The sequence below is a fragment of the Mustela nivalis genome (assembly GCF_964662115.1).
Source record: "Mustela nivalis genome assembly, chromosome: 4".
NCBI classification, from domain to species: Eukaryota; Metazoa; Chordata; class Mammalia; order Carnivora; family Mustelidae; genus Mustela; species Mustela nivalis.
In genome coordinates this window covers 157480580-157496036 of record NC_139023.1, presented here as the reverse complement: position 1 = coordinate 157496036, position 15457 = coordinate 157480580, and the positions used below count along the sequence as shown (strand labels likewise).

At 38.8% G+C, this 15457-nt stretch overlaps 1 pseudogene across 1 annotated transcript in view; it reads right to left on the bottom strand.

Moving 5' to 3' along the window:
- Positions 1-776: 776 nt before the first annotated feature.
- The window catches only part of LOC309863151 (acyl-CoA (8-3)-desaturase pseudogene), a 123578-nt pseudogene continuing 108897 nt past the window's right edge, over positions 777-15457 (bottom strand). The window contains exon 2 of the transcript in view: positions 777-1899. The product of the transcript in view is annotated as an acyl-CoA (8-3)-desaturase pseudogene (transcript). The remainder of the gene's footprint in view (positions 1900-15457) is intronic.

Genomic DNA, 15457 nt, shown 5'->3' with positions numbered 1-15457 from the left:
CTGATACTCCCTCACTACCCTAGATGGAGTATGAGATCCAAATCAGTAGTGCCAAGGTCCTTCAGGGCCAGATGTCTCCAATACCACAGTCCTGGGCCTTGCCCTGCCTGCTTGTGAAAGTGGAAAAATAGCTTCTTTGGGAGAGAGGCAGATATAGGTCACACCTAGCTCTAGATATTGGGCTGGCTGAGCTCCTAGGCACTGCATTGTTGCAAGCTTCAGGATTCTAATCTTGTTCAAAACCTTGCTCAGAATTGTTTTCAAGAGATTCAGCTACTCTATCCACTAACAGCCTGTGAATCTCTGAGATTTGCAAGTGAGGACTGAGAAGGCACTGAGAAGTGGACCAGAGAGGGGCTCACCCCTTACCCGTATGGAGTGGAATTTTAGTGCTACATCTCTTCCTGATTCTGGGCTTAGTAGATATTCCATATTCTTCTAACAACCCCCTGACTCTCTCCCAACAACCATCTGCACCTGCCAAACTAGAACAAGGACACAACAAAACTGTCACATCTGTGCTGCAACAGCTCCTTCCTTCCCTTGGGTGGGGGAAGGGAAGGCTTTCATGTTCTACTCCCTCCAAACACTGCTTTGGAGTCTTACATCTGTGAGTTGAAAGGGGGAAGGGTTTGAGTCAGAATATTTACTTCCCCAAACCCACTCTCTCTGAATATTGGAATTGTGGTGGTATTTTCCCCTCAAGATCCTTCTGCTTTGACTCTAAAGGCTCCTCTTTCAGATGAGGACATGTTGTTATTGGCAAAGATAAGCATCTAGACAGACTCCTTCAGTGAGTAGATAATGTGGATGAAGGCTGAGAGCAGGGGCTTGGACTAGTACTTTATGCCATGATGGCACACAGGGACTGCATCAGGGAAGCCACTTTGTGGTAACTATATCAAGGCATTGTGGAGAAAATTTGGAATTTGAGATGTCCACTAAGTTAGTCCCTGAAGGCAGACATGTAGACATTGCATGTTCTGGGAGCCAGATGGAGCCCCAGTCCACTTTCCAGTCATTATCATTGTACATGGGGATGTGCTTCATTTGTGTCACCCACACAAACCAGTTGCTCTCTAGGGAACTGACCATGAAGAAAAGGCCAGAAAGCCTTTTAGTCCAAAGAATACCACCTAAATGAGGAAGATACTGGTATAGAAAGTCATCATTCAGGTAAGTCCACCCAATTTTTCTGCTGGATAATGAAATAGAAAATATGCCAATGGAAGTAGAGAGGCAACAAGGCGGGAGGCTCAGTTGGGAAGAAGTATTTGTGCTGGTGGTTGTAAAGCATGTACTTTTTCTTCCATGTCCCAAGCTCTTCAGAGAAGATCTCCCCCAAGGCAAAGAAAAATGGCTGCGAAAGGTGCATGCAGTCCCACTGACTGCTAGGGGTTGCCTTTAGGTGACAAATCATAAAATGATGTAGCTAGTGGTTCCATGTAAAGGTGCTGAAGAATGACAGATGCCCAGAGTCATTGCTGTAGCCAGCCAGCCTGGTCCTGAGCTGTGCTAAATAGTGCATACAGAGGAGAAAAGTCAGGAAGGAGGTCCCAACGTCCCAAGGAGTGAACCAGGCAGCTATGTTCAGCAATAAGATGTGGAGTAGGTGCAGTAAGAGGAAGACATGTTTGGCCTTCGTGAGCCCTTCTGCCCCACCATGGTCTGCAGCTGCCAGAACTCATCTGTTAGCTCTTCAGTTGTAGTAGGTTCAGCACTGGATTGCTCCAGAACAGTCCTCCAAACTAGGAGAGAGTTCAGATACTTCTTCACAACGACCTTGTTGATATGTGGAAGGTTACAGAGGGATCTGTGGCATCCTGCCCTGTATTGTGGCTCGTGGTGGGGGTACTCCCCCAGAGTGCCTGGGGCTGAGCATACTGATTTGTACACTCTCTGGTGGATCATGAGCCATCACACCTGGTGTGCTATGCCACCTTGTGCCAGGTAAACTCTCATGGGGTTGGACCTTCAGTTAGGGTTTTGGCAGCCACAGAGTTGGGGGCCATCTGCACCTCGCAATGTTATGCTCTGACAGGGTAGGGGCTGTCAAGCATGCTCTTGGGAACCTGTAGGCTTTTTAATTTTTTTTTTTAAATCAGTAAATACGCTTAATTATACTTGCTGTCTTCCAAAGTGTTTTAAAGTCACTGTCCTTTTTATTCTCTTGACTGTATATAGCTAGCTAGCTAGTTTTTATTCATTTGCTTGCTTGCCTGTATTTTTCCCGGGAATTTGGGACAATTGTGTATGTTTCCTACCATCTTGAATTACAGTTCAGTTATCTTCTAAGTAAAAGTTCTCCCAAGGTGGTCAGTCTAATGGAAGACCCCTCCAAAACAGGACCCAAATGATACATATATCCTCTTCTGAGTGTGAAAAAGAAGAAAATCCCCTCACATTCCTGAGAACTATAGGAATTTACCCTTTTGTTTGAGAGGGGGGAGCACAGAAGGAAATGCCACAAAGAAGTAGTAACCTTAAGCCAGCATGAATTTGGAGGTTAAAATCATGGATTTTATTTATTTACTTATTATTTATTTATTATTATTATATTTATTATATATTATATTTATATATTATTTATTATTTATTTATTGTCTATACAAATTCTAGTCATTAATTTATTAAATTGCATCAAATCTATGGTGCATTATTATTATTATTATTATTATTGGATTTAAACATCTGTAAAATCAAAATGCATCCTACTAGCAAAAGCATCTTCTATTCAATGAAACACTGTAATTTACTATTTCCTGCCAGAAGCTAAGGCAAATTCTCTCTGGATTAACACAACTTCATTCTAGTCTCAAAAATTCCCACAAATAGTATTTTCATGGAAAATGAGTTGCCCATTATAAAGAATTACTAACTATATGTGTAGCAAAGCAAACTATGTGCGAAAGCCATCAGAAGAAACAAAGCAGGAACAAATTCTTTGCATTGATTAGATTCTAAGAATTAATTATTCAAGAAAAAAACAAACTTTATACAACTATGTTGAAAGAAATAACAGACTATGCTAAGTGAAATAAGTCAAGCAGAGAGAGTCAATTATCATATGATTTCGCTCACCTGTGGAGCATAAGGAATAATATGGAGGACATTGGGAGATGGACAGGAGAAGGGAGATGGGGGAAATCGGAGGGGGAGATGAACCATGAGAGACTGTGGACTCTGAAACAAACAGAGTTTTGGAGGGGAGGAGGGTGAGGGATTGGGTGAGCCAATCCCTTAAAATAAGATTAAGGAGGGCACATATTGCGTGAAGCACTGGGTGTGGTACATAAACAATGAATTTTGGAACACTGAAAAGAAATAAAATTAAAAAAACAAAAACAAAAACAAAACAAAAACAAGAGATAGATTTAGAATTTCATGGTATATGCCCAAGGCATCAATAGATCACTGTATCAGTATAAAACATTATTACGGTAGCAATTTCTCTGGTTTTGCTACTGTCTGTTTTCCCTAAACATGGTAACTGTTATTTGCTGCATGTATTGAAATTAAATAAATTTCTTGAACTTTCAAAAAAAAAAAAGAAAAAGAACAGACTAGATTTAAAACACCTTTAGGGATTGGGAGGGAGACAAACCATAAGTGACTCTTAATCTCACAAAACAAACTGAGGGCTGCTGGGGGGAGGGGGGTTTAGGGAACAGGGAATTATAAGAAAGACCTAACAAATTTTTAAAAGAACCAAATAGATAATCCATAAATGTTTTAAATTTCTTAATGTAGTGTTCTTTGTTTTTACTTTAATGATGTCAAAGTGATGTCCTTATCGTATTGGGGTTTTCCAGAAAAATAGAGTCAAGAAGGTGTGTGTGTATGTGTGTGTATATAGAGAGATTTATTTTAAAAAATGACCCAGGCGATTGTGGAGGCTGCCAAGTTCAAACTTTGCAGGGTAGACTGGCACATGGAAGACCCAAGCAAGGGTTGATGTTGCTGCTCAAGTCCAAAGGCAAACTGTGGCCTGAAGTTTCTCTTCCTAGAGGCTAGCTAGCCTTTATCTCTTAAGGCCTTCAAATGATTATAGGAGGCCCACCCACTTTATGGAAGGTAACCTGCTTTACTCAGTCTACTGATTTAAATGTTAATCTCATCTAAAAAAATACCTTTGGGCACCTGGGTGGCTTTCTTGGTTAAGTATCTCCCTTCTGCTCTTCCTTGGTAGTGACCAAGCCCCACCCTGGGTCTCCCTGCTCAGCAGGGTGTCTGGGGCATCTGCTTCTCCCTCGGTCCACACCACCCTTTTGTGCTCATGCTCTCTCTCCCAAATAAATAAAATCTTAAAATAAAAAAATACCTTTTACAGCAATGTCCAGACTAGTATCTAGTATCTAGTCTGGGTACCCTGGCCTGCCCAAGCTAACACTTACAGCTAATCATCACAATTATGTTTCTCATTCTGCACAGTTTTGGCTTTCCAGAATTAGTCTTCCAAGTCCTGTAAATATTTGCCTCTTGAAGACTACTTTCCTAAACATTTTACTTATGCTGATTTCAGTTACATAATCCCTTTTTGTAGAATATCATATTGCTTCTTATTCTTGTGTGGGGAAAATGCTATATATCTTTTTTTTTAAAGATTTTTAAAATTTATTTGATAGAGATGGACACGGCGAGAGAGGGAACATAAGCAGAGAGGGAGATGCAGGCTTCCCGCAGAGCAGGGAGCCCAACGCAGGGCTTGATTCCAGGACCCTGGGATCATAACCTGAGCTGAAGGCAGACACTTAACGACTGAGTCACACAGGTGTCCTGAAAATGCTGTATATTTTAAAGCCACATGATTTTCAGTATGGTCTGTGTTCATTTTCCTGTATTCTTTTCTCTCTCTGAAGTCTGAAAATAGCCTGTGTCGTGTTAGGATTTCTCCTCAAGAAGCGCTTTTGCTGCTGTAAATTATACATTCTAGCCTGAGCATAGTGTAGTTTGTATTCCATCTTTATTATAGATAATGGCTGTTGCCAAGCACACTTGTATATTGTTTTCCAGTGTCACATTAACACTTGACTCAGTAGCCCAGAAATATTTACCTTCTTCTTTTTGAAGCTAGGATATTACATGGAAGATGGACTTTGGGTGTCATGTTTTGAAGATGGTGCTAGTTGCACCATTGGTTAGAACAAAAAGCCAGGGAGGTAATAAATGTGGCTTCTCCTGTGGGTGTCAGACTTCTTGATTTGAAACTCCAGCCTTTGTGCAAAAATGTGAGTTGGTGACATATTGGCTGTTAGATAGTTTCAGTACAGAAATATGGTGCAAATCACCCACTGTACTGCTGGTGTTTTAGTAGCAGCATTTTGTGTATGAATTATAGCATCTCAAAGAAATTGTTTTGATTTACTTCTATTTCTCTGACTCCTTTTGTACTTGAAAATAGTACAAAGAATGGGAAATCCCTGAGAAATTTTTTTGTCATCAAGGAGATTTCTACATGTTATATACTACAGAAAGGATCTTTTTACACAGCAGTGTATATCTGCAGAGACAAAATTCTTTCCATAACCTTCTTCAAGTTGATGCATACAGTTTATTTTCATACCTTCCCTGTCAGTAACTGTTCCAGCATCACAGTATGAGTCAAATGCATTTCCTGTAACTTTTTTTTCTTAGGAACTTCTAGGTGAAAGTGACAATTGGACATCTTTGACAGCTGCTAAATCTGTTGTTGTTGTTTTTGTTGTTTTTCTGACAAGGAGTAAATGGAATTTGTTTTTTCTTAATTTGACAGCATTTCCTTGTCAGAGCATCTCTTCTTAGATGACTCAATAATTATCTAAGAGATTTTTAGATTTTTTTTTTTCCGTGAGTAGTTTCCAAAGTTTTTAGACCCCAAAGTCATATCACTCACCATAGCCACATAAAGATATGTGAGGTGGCTGAGAGAATGAGCCATAGAGAAGATATACTTTGTTAGTACTGTGTACTACATCCAATCCAGAGAAGCCATAATACCAAAGATAGACACCACCACTGCTTTGACTATTTGTGGGGGCAGAATTCTCCACGGGGCACTGTTGACATTTTGGATTAGACTTCTATGTTTTGGAGGGTTACCCTCTGCATTGCAGGCTGGTTAGCCACATCCCTGGCCTCTGTCCAGCAGATTCACCCAGTTGTGACAATCGGAAGGTTTCTGGACATTGATACATGTTCCCAAGGTGTAGGGGAGACCAAAAAAAAAAAAAAAAAATTCCCCTGATTGAGAACCTCTGCTCTAAGTCACTGTCATAAATCTTGGAAAGAAACACCAAACTTCAGGAATTATAGTCTACATGATTTCAGTGGGTTGGGTTAAGAAAAAGTCATTTCTAAAGTGGTTTTTAGCTTGTCTTGGGATGTCTTTTGGGCTAACAGACTTCTGCGATTTTTTGTTTCTGGTGGAGAGATTCTCTCACAACAGAATATTAAGTAACAAAGCCTACCTTGTTTTGAGGGCTAACTCTTCATTTAATGGTCAAAGAGACTGTATAGATATGGTGTATGTGAGTCAAGTATTATGGGCACGGATTCTGGAGCTGGACGGATTAGGTTGGAAGCCCAGTTCTCTAGTGGCAAGCGCCAGGCTGGGTGATCTTGGCAAATTGCTTACCTTTCCCCATGTTTCAGTTTTCTGCCTATAGCACCGGAATAATGGTATAATCTATTTAAGGAGTTGTGAGAATTAAGTGAAATAATATGTATGAAGTGCTTAGAATAGTACTTCGTTCATAGGAATGCTGGATAAATGTCAAAAATAAGGGAGACAAAAATGAATAAGTTTTTTACCAGAAAAGAATGGACACATAAGTTGACTAGGAATTCTGTAGTCTGTGACCACATTAACATAATTAAGCCATGTCTGTTTCACAGGTTCTTTGGTAATTATTGATTTACTATTACCATTAATACAAAGAGCATACAAATGAAGATTGATATATAGTGAAATCTTGACCATGAAAACATGAAAAACTAATTACTTACAGTTTCCTGATATAAAACATTGTGGCTCATAGGTAGATGTTAATCCTATCCTCAAATATTAATAAAGAGGGGTTTGATGGTTCAACTGTTTGATGGTTTGCCTCAACTGTCAATCCTACATCCCATCTTAGCCTAATTTCCGATATGACAAATATTTCCTGAGCCCCTTTATTTAGTTAATTAGGAGTATCTGGCCAGGACATCTAAGCCAAAGGATCCTGAGGATACACATTTGAAAGCCAGAGGTCTGTACCAGGACTGGTGTTCCAAAGTGAGAACCAAAGTAGGAAGAAATAACAAAGATTTAACCAACAGTCACTCAGATCCTCTGAGTCTGCTTATCTTGTCTTCATGCTGTGCTAGAAACACATAGAGAAATTTAGCTGTAACCTCAAGCACTGTCTAACTGCAGCTATATAATATTTTTGTGGTTTAGATGAAAAAAAAAGTATGTAGCAGATTTTTATTATGAGCACTGGTAACTTGGGATTCATAGAAATGTCACCTGGACTTGGATTCCCATTATGAGCTCACACTGAGTTCCATTCCTTGTTGTCTTAAAGAAGTATGAGAAGCCCATGTTAAAGCAGCTAGATAGCAAACATTATGTGCATATGGTTATTTTTATGGCAAAAGTAAGAAACTTCATTTTAAGATCCTGGTTGTAGAATATGCTTTTATTTTATTCTACTTTATTTTATTTATTTTTAAGGATTTTCTTTATTTATTTCAGAAAGAGATGGAGATAGCAACAGAGATAGCAAGAGAGAGCATGAGCAGGGAGGGGAGGGAGAAGCAGACTCCCAGCTGAGCCTGATGCATGGATGGATCCCAGGACCCTGGGATCATTACCTGAGCCTAAGGCAAATGTTTAACCCAATGAGCTACCCAGGTGCCCCTAAAATATGATTTTAAAGCATAAAGAAAATATAACTTGTCTAAAACAATTTAGGACTTAGGGATATAATTGAAGGATGTCAGTGTGTGGTGTGTAGTGGGCCAAGTTCAAATGGAAAACAAAGGCACCAGAGTCTTTGCAACGACCTGCTTTGAGTCCCTCCTCTTATGGTAGGAATCACACAGGAGTGGGGCTCACTTGGGCACCTTTCTTTCTTTCTTTTCTTTTCTTTTTCAAGATTTTATTTATTTATTTGACACAGAGGGAGATCACAAGTAGGCAAAGAAACAGACAGAGAGAGAAGAGGAAGCAGGCTCCTCACTGAGCAGAGAGCTTGACCCCAGGACCCTGAGATCATGGCCTGAGCCGAAGGCAGAGGCTTAACCCACTGAGCCACCCAGGTGCCCTTTGGGTACCTTTCTTAAGGGATCTCTGCTTGTCTGTTCTAGAGGTATCTGTTGGGTTGGTTTTCTGATTCAGTTACTCTTCAAAAACTGTTTGAAAGGAGGTTTAACATTTATAAAGACATCTATAAAGCATTAAATTAATATTACCAAAAATTAACTTGGGTCGTCAAGTTTACTAAATAATTAGCTACATCTGCACTTGCCATGAATTGTTCTTTACACACTTAATCAGGCAAAAAACAAGGACAGCCATATATGTTTATTTTTCTGTAAATATAACTAAATAGCCAAGCTCCCCCCTCCTGCCACCTTCAAATCTGTGAGAAATTGATGTGAATCATTTTTTGTGCATCTCTCTTTTGTATAGCAGTTGTGTATGCATCTACAAAGTTACATGTTTATAGGAAAATGGGAGAAGGACTCTAATTGTAACTCCATCATGACACAAAATTCTTAAGGTGGGCAGTTTCACTCAAGCTGTGCCTGGCAGGGCACAAGGGCCTCACTGAGGCTGGGGCTCTCGTGTGCAGAGTCCAGCCTCAGATTCTGGTATTATTCACACTTCTGTGTCCTACATTTTTCTATTAGGATATTAATCCCGATGGAAGAGAGTTTTAAAGGATTTTTTTTTTTTAAGATTTCATTTATTTTATTTGACAGAGAGAGAGATCACAAGTAGGCAGAGAGGCAGGCAGAGACAGAGGAGGAAGCAGGCTCCCGGCTGAGCAGAGAGCCCGATGCGGGACTCGATCCCAGGACCCTGAGATCATGACCTGAGCCGAAGGCAGCTGCTTAATCCACTGAGCCACCCAGGCGCCCCGAGAGTTTTAATCCTCTCTGTATGCAAATGTTTACCCCGCTACTCATTCCTCTAAGGTTTTATCCACCACGTTTTATAGCTTTAACTACCTGTGTTCCTAATTTGCTACCAAAGGTTTTCTCTTCTTTATTGCAGGCTCTGAAAATGCCAGACCTACTGCCAGTTACCAGCTATGGCTCTGCTCCCTCTTCAAAATCATCTCGTAGCTCTGTGTCCCTTCTCCTTTGCACTGGCAGTAAGAAGTTGTTATGGATAACCTTGGCTTTTTGGCAGAAAAAGAGCTGCCTCCAGACTAAGTAACACCTGAAAAAAAATCTACCCTCTGTGCAGAAGTCATTTCTTTCTGATGGCATTTCTTTCTGCCAGGCCATCCAGAACCCCTGTGGTAGCCGCAGTCCACAGGTTAATGGCTCCGTGTGTTCTCTGGATGATATGCAGGTGAACAGGATAAAGCTGAATGAAGAAAATCCAGGTTTTGATCTCTCATTTAGCAACAAGACTTGAATGACAGATATCCACATTTTCTGAGTTTTCTTTTTACAGTTTTTTTATGCTTTCTCCTTTGAACTTTATTCCCCCTACTTTTAAATCGCTCATACACTTTCCCAAGGGGATAGCCTTGTCTATTTCCTTCCCTTCAAGAGTATGAAGAACTTGTGTCTGTTTGATCTCTTGTGTGACTGCATCGCAATGGATGTTGAAATAGACTGCTGTTTAAATCTTAATACACTCCGCTTGCAGTGCAATAGAAGGGCTCACAAGTTAAAGTTTAAGGAATAATGAGAACTGATTCAATTAACAGGCATCACACCAGCACAAGCAGCAGCAAAGCTAGGACACTTAGCTTACAATGTGCTCATCTTTGTGTTAGAATAACTATTTAAACACACACATTTATTTATTGTCATTATGCTGATAACTGTCAGTAATTAAAGAAGATATTTTATTTGTTGCTGTATTATCATAAGTAATCCCTGAAATAACTTGATGTCAGAGGTTTACTGAAGCACATCTATTTGGGTCTTCCTGTTTTAAAATAAATGATAAAAAATATTTTTACCAGTCATAGTCTTGAGAAAAATGTGTATTTTGAATAAAATTTATTGAATTTGAAATATCCTTTTATGGAAGATCAATATCATATAATCATCAAAACAGAAATTTTATTTATGCTTATTGAATTAATCCCTTGAGAATCTAAGAGAACCAAATTCAGTTGGTTCATCTTCAATTTCTATTAATCTTGGCTTAGTGGGTGGGTACTTTGTCAAAGGAGAATGAAATATCATTGTTGAAATATAAATAAAACCAACATCTTTAAAAAATAAAACCTATCATTTCAAAATATTTTGTATAGTTTCTACTTAAAACATTGAATGAGAATCTAATTTTTTAAAAAAGGCAACTATGAATATCTTTAAATCTTCAGAGACTCAGTTATTTGAGTTTTTGTTTTCTTAGATGATATGGTTATTTGAATTTAGATTTAGCTCAATCATGTTGTGTGGCAAATTAAGAATTCTCTCATTGAAACTCACCTGATCAACTGGACCCTTTATACTGCTGTCCAGCAAATCATCTTTATTTTATTCCCCCTCCTTTTGTTCCTTTTTTCAAGTTTTCATTTAAACTCCAGTTAGCTAACGTACAGTATAGTATTCGTTGCAGGTGTAGAAAATAGTGATTTGGCACTTCCGTACAATACCCAGTGCTCATCCCATGTCCTCCTTAACCCATCACACATTTAACCCATCCCCCTGCCCATCTCCCTCCCGGCAATCCTCTGTTTGTTCTCTATAGTCAAGAGTCTGTTTTTCTGGTTTGCCTTTTTTTCCCTCCTATGTTCATCTGTTTTGTTTCAATGCACATATGAGTGAAATCATATGGTGTTTGTCTCTCTGACTTAGTTCACTTAGCATAATATATTCTAGCTCTATCCATGTCACTGTAGAAAGCAAAATTTCATTCTTTTTGTTCATTGTGTAGTGTTCTGGCACACACACACACACACAATCACCCCACAACTTATTTATTTATTTTTAAAGATTTTATTTATTTGACATACAGAGATCACAAGCAGGCAGAGAGGCAGGCAGAGAGAGGGGAGAAGGGAAGTAGGCTCCCTGCTGAGCAGAGAGCCTGATGTGGGGCTCGATCCCAGGACCTTGGAATCATGACCTGAGCTGGAGGCAGAGGCTTTAACCCACTGAGCCACCTAGGCGCCCTGACCCCACAACTTCTTTATTGCTTCATCCATTGATAGACATTTGGGGACGTTCCATAATTTGGCTATCACTGATAATGCTACTAAAAGCATTGAGCTGCGTGTATTTCTTTGAATCCGTTTATTTATTTATTTATTTATTTATTTATTTAAGATTTTATTTATTTATGTGTGAGAGAGGGAGAGTACATGAAAGGGGGTAGGGTCAGAGGGAAAAGAAGACTCCCCAGTGAATTGGGAGCCTGATGCAGGACTTGATCCTGGGATATCAGAATCATGATCCAAGCTGAAGGCAGTAGTTTAACCAACTGAGCCATACAGGCACCCTGAATCAGTATTTTGTATTCTTTGCATATGTACTTAGTACTGCAATTGACGGATGGTAGGGTAGTTCTATTTTTAACATTTTGAGGAATCTCCATACTGTTTTTCAGAATGACTGTACCACCAGTTTGTATTCCCACCACAGTATAAGAGGGTTCCCTTTTCTGTGCATCCTGGCCAACTTCTGTTGCCTATGTTGTTAATTTTAGCCATTCTGACAGGTATGAGGTGACATCTCATTGTAGTTTTAGTTTGGATTTCCCTGATGATGAGTTGATGTTGAGCAACTTTTCAGGTATCTGTTAGCCATCTGGATGTCTTCTTTGAAAAAATGCCTATTCATGTCTTTGGCCCATTTTTTTTTTTAACTGGATTATTTATTTTTGGGGTGTTGATTTTGGTAAGTTCTTTATATATTTTGGATACTAACCCTTTATCAGATATGTCATTTGCAAATATCTTCTCCCATTCCAAATGTTGCCTTTTAGTTTTGTTGATTGTTTCCTTTGTTGTGTAGAAACTTTTTATTTTGGTGGAATCCCAATTGTTTATTTTTGCTTTTCTTTCCCTTGCCTTAGGAGATGTATATAGTAAGAAGTTGTTACGGCTGGTGTCAGAGAGGTTACTGCCTGTGTTCTCTAGGATTTTTGATGGTTTCCTATCTCACATTTAGGTCTTTCGTCCATTTTGAATTCGTTTTTGTGTATGTTTTAAGAAAGTACTCCAGTTTCATTCTTCTGCATGTGGCTATCCAGTTTTCCCAATACCATTTGTCTTTTTTTCCATTGGATATTCTTTCCTGCTTTGTCAAAATTAATTGACCTTGAGGTTGTGGGTCGGTTCTGGGTTTTCTTTTTTTTTTTTTTTTTAAGATTTTATTTATTTATTTGACAGAGGGAGATCACAGGTAGGCAGAGAGGCAGGCAGAGAGAGAGAGAAGAGGAAGCAGTCTCCCTCCTGAGCAGAGAGCCTGATGCGGGACTCGATCCCAGGACCCTGAAATCATGACCTGAGCCGAAGGCAGCAGCTTAACCCACTGAGCCACCCAGGCACCCAGTTCTGGATTTTCTATTCTGTTCTATTGGTCTGTTCCATTGATGGTCTTTTCTGGGCCAGTACCATACTGTCTTGATGACTACGGCTTTATAATATACCTTAAAGTCTGCAATTGTGATGCCTCCAGCTTTGCTTTTATTTTTCAAGATAGCTTTGGCTATTTGGGGTCTTTTGCAGTTCCATACAAATTTTAGGATTCTTGTTCTAGCTCTGTGGCATTTTTGTAGGGATTACATTAAATATGTAGATTGCTTTGGGTAATACAGACATTTAAAAAATATTTGTTATTCTAGTTGATGAGCATGGTTTGTTTTTACATTTCGTTGTCTTATCTTCAATTTCTTTCATCAGTGTTTTATATTTTCAGAATACAGATCTTTTACCTTTTTGACTAGGTTCATTTCTAGATATCTTATGGTTTTTGGTTTTTGGTGTAAATGTGATTCCTTGGTTTCTCTTTCCAGTAAATCATCTTTAAAACAAGTATTGAACTTTTGTTAAAAAGGGAAACAGACAAGTTTGGACAGTATAAACCCACTTACCACTTACCAACACTTAGTAATTGCACGTGGCCTCCTTTTGCATGTTGCTTTAAAGGTGGTTTAATGGCAAGTTTGATGACAGTTAAGTTGATGCCTGGAATTCACAGTGAAAAGGAATTTCAATATGAAGATCCCAAGCTATGTTCTTGACTGCCTAAAGGCACCTGAAATTTATCATGTAAGATCTTAACAATGCTACTGCTTTATCTAGTATGAGAGTATTTGATGGACTTATCAATTTCTTGATGATGCCTTGGTCTCCAGTGTCATTATTCATTGATCAAGGATTTAAAATAATGGAATTTGAATCAACAGTCATGCTGCTGCTTGTGTTTCAGTCACACCTTTCTTCGGCATATTTTTAGATTTCATCCAGTGAAGTTCACAGGCAGCATCTTTTAATTGAGTCCAGTTGGCATGTAACATGGCCCAAGAAAATGCTTTCGCTAATGAGATGACATCATTATGTGTTACAGGATTTAAAGTATCAAATTCTCATATGAGGGCAAACTATATTTGTGTAAAAGTTGATAGTCAGTATTCATTGATTTCTTTATACATTCTGGTCTCTGTACTGTCTGCAATTCTCTGTTCCCAGGTAAGAAATCTATTAAATGGCATAGAGAAACAATTTCATTTGTCATCAGGGTTTTGAAATTACACAATGATTTTGAAGCACAGGGGAAGATCTTCCATGATAGTCTCTTACCCACTCCAAGGTTGGCAGGTGGTTACCATTCAATAATCATTTATCAAACAGCAGAATAAAGAGCTTCCCTGAGGAACCAAGTTTCGCAACAATTCAATGCACTGGGAAGCAGGAATTGTGTCTTTTGCTTCAAATTGCAAGAGAGAAAAAAAAAACCCATAAGCATCTACTCAAACACCAGGAATCTCAAAGTACTATTACCTTCTTCACTGAGCTGTCATCAGATATTTATTAAACATCTGTTGTATTTCAATCCCCTTGCTAGTTTCTGCAAATGCAAAGATGAGTGACATATGATCTCAGGACACCACAGCTCTCTGACCAACATAGAAAAGACACATGTAAACCATTAAATAGTGAACTATGACAGAATGACACATACAGTGCTACAGTTGCACAGAGAAGAGTATATTAAATGGTGCCTGAGTTTGCAGACTGGAAGGGAAAGGAGGGGAGGGATGACTTAACAGATTCTTTGATCAAGGATGTTGAAGAATTTTTCAAGTGGACAAGGGAATGATCCTCTAGGCAGAGGAAATGACTTTTATAGACATCTTTATTGAGAGACTCTACTTTGGAACTGAAGTACATGGGTAGGTGTGGGAAAGTGATGTTGGAAAATAGCAGAACTTTATTATAATCGATCTTAAATGTTGTTGTAAGTTTGGATTTTCCTATAGGAAGTAAACAAGGACTCATTTTGATTTTGTGGGTCCAATATATGCCAAATTTCGTTGATAGTGATAATTCTTTCTCAAAATGGCTCAAAAGTCTACCATTGTACCTCAAAACTCTAACCATAACAGTATGTTCATTTGCTCATTTATTCACTTATGAAATAGTTAATAAGCATCTAATTTAAGCCAGACACCTTACTATGCACTAGGGGCAGGAAGATTTATTTATAAGACAGGGTTCCTGTGTTGACAGATTGTCAAATGAATTAACTACTTTGTTAACTTAACAAAGGTCAATAGATTCCACAAACCCAATAGATTTTTTATACTTACCCTGCTCCAAACACAATTGGTATATACAATAAAAAGAAGAAAATTAAGACTACATAGCTGTATTTAGACAAGGTACACAACTTCATAGACCATAAAAGAAACAATAAAACAAAGTGGTAAGTAGACTAAAAACTGTTAAGATCTAGACATCTTCAAGATTAAAATGAATCCTTTGAGGTAGACCATTAGTACTGATCTCTTCTTAAAACAGGGGGCTGAGGTGAGATTCCTCTCCTTAGAAGAGGAAGCTGAAAAAAGAAGACTGCAACATTTTTCAGGTCTATGGGTTCTATAAAGATGTACACCTACAAAGGGAAAGAGAAAGTATTAGGGACAGCCCCCCCCCCCCCAGCCAAATCTAAACTGCCTACTGTATGTGCAATATCTGCCATATTCCATGGGATAGAAGTCCTGCACTGCAAATTCAAGGCTTGGTCCTAGATTGGGGCTTCAGGGAAAGATCTGGTAAAGACAATTACAAAC